The sequence below is a fragment of the Nycticebus coucang genome, chromosome 7 (assembly GCF_027406575.1).
Source record: "Nycticebus coucang isolate mNycCou1 chromosome 7, mNycCou1.pri, whole genome shotgun sequence".
NCBI lineage: Eukaryota > Metazoa > Chordata > Mammalia > Primates > Lorisidae > Nycticebus > Nycticebus coucang.
Window position 1 is genome coordinate 14,779,016 of NC_069786.1, and position 2,154 is coordinate 14,781,169.

General features: G+C 39.5%; 1 pseudogene; it reads left to right on the forward strand.

The window, feature by feature from the left end:
- The first annotated feature begins 1,442 nt into the window (after positions 1 to 1,442).
- Positions 1,443 to 1,852, forward strand: LOC128589673 (40S ribosomal protein S12-like; annotated as a pseudogene).
- Positions 1,853 to 2,154: the final 302 nt, after the last annotated feature.

Below are 2,154 nucleotides of genomic sequence, written 5' to 3' on the forward strand. Positions count from 1 at the left end.
TAAAACCTAGTAGCAGAATAGGGAAAGCATGAGCTCAGGAGTCAAATGAACATGAATTAAATTCCTTCCATGAGAACATGTCCACATCCCATTCCTTCTTTAAGGTATGTTGTTACATTTCATCAAATTTATTATGCAATAACTTCTTTCTAGAGCCTATGTGAAAATTAAGTGAAATAACCTCCATAAAGTCCTTCACATCATACACATTACTTTTCTATTCGTTAAATTCTTCGTCATAATGGGAAAAGAGATTTCACTGAAAACTAAGCTAAAAACACTTTTCTGAATCAAAAATGTGATTGATGTCTTTGTCTTTGCATGAGGATGTGCTCAGAAATTTAGAACTCAAACTGGAAACGTCTTCCACACTGATTACATCAGTCCCAAACTATTACAACAGTAAAAAAGTTCATGTATTTTGCTGTAAAACTGAATAACTAATGAGGCCAAAATTCTTCTGTTTATGTGATCAGGCTTAGAATATCATCCCTCTTTGGTTCTGTAAAAGGGGAGCAGTCTTTAATGCTACCCATGCATTATAATGATTCTCCTCAGTAAATGTGAGATAATTAGACCAAAGTCATTGTCATTCTTTTAAGAGAGGCCAGAAACAGTTGTTGTAAGAGATTTAGCCATTTGAGAAAATATGCACCCTCCATTCATTATGAGGTTTGAGATTTTAGGTGAGTAAAGTAGCTTGGGTAAGAACTTGGAAAAGAAGAAAAAGTACCTTTTTACCATAAATGAGTTTATTTAACAAATATGATCTGAGTACCTTCTGCATGGCAAGACCTTACAATACAAAATAATGCCACCCCTTTTCTGTTTTACTTTGAAAGTACATCCTTGTTTTTCCTCTCCACTGCTGTATCCTTGCTCTAAACCTCTATCTTCTCTCATTTAGACAGAAAACAACAGCCTTCTGTCTGGTTTTCTCCTAACTTCTTCCCATGCCTAACTGGTCATTTGCTCTCTACAATCCAGGTCCTCCAGGAGACAATCCAAGCTCCTCCCAACTTTGTGTCTGGTTTCTCCCTCTCATCTCTCACCATCCATAACCTTGCAATTCTACTGAACTCCATTATAGGCATTAATGGGGTGGGGCGGGGGCGGAACACTGTAAAATAGTTTGAAGACTTTTATTCTGAGCCAGTGTGTGTGACCATGACCTGGGAAAATATGACCAAGAAGTCTTGAGCAAGTAGTCAGAAGATAGTTGGGTTATAGTTTGCGTTTACACAATTTAAGGAGACAGAAATTATAGGTACAATCATAAATCAATGCATTGGTTTGTGTATTGGTTTGGCTCAAAAAGGCAGAACATCCTGAAGTGGGGGTTAACAGGTAATAAATAGGTTCAAAGGCTCTTTCCCCGCCGCCGCCGAATAGCACGGAGGTGGAGGCCTAGGCGAGGTCAAGATTCAGCTTCACAGTAACCCACCGCCATTGCCAAGGAAGGCATTGCTGCTGGAGGTGTAATGGATGTTAACACCACTTTACAAGAGGTGCTGAAGACCGCCCTCATCCATGACCGCCTTGCACGTGGAATCCGCGAAGCTGCCAAAGCCTTAGACAAGCGCCAAGCCCATCTTTGTGTGCTTGCATCCAACTGTGATGAGCCTGTGCATGTCAAGTTGGTGGAGGCCCCTTGTGCTGAACACCAAATCAACCTAATTAAAGTTGATGACAACAAGAAACTAGGGGAATAGGTAGGCCTTTGTAAAATTGACAGAGAGGGGAAACCCCGTAAAGTGGTTGGCTGCAGTTGTGTAGTAGTCAAGGATTATGGCAAAGAATCTCAGGCCAAAGATGTCATCAAAGACTACTTCAAATGCAAGAAATGAACAAATAAAACTTCGGCTCCTATTAAAAAATAAGAATAATAAATAAATAGGTTCAAAGATTTTTTGATTTGTAATTGGTTAAAGCTTTATCAAAAGGCTTGCAATGTTCTAAGATAAGGAAGTCTCTTAAGCAGAGACAAGCTACAGTTCCCTGACTGGAGGGATCTACTAACTATGTTGATGACCTGAACATGAGTTCACCTTTGCTCTGCATGGCTTAGGTCCTGTTAATAATGTAGTATCTTATTATCCAAAGCATGTCCAACTTCTTTCTGTCTGTAGCCAGGAACTCAGTTTTAAGGTTTTT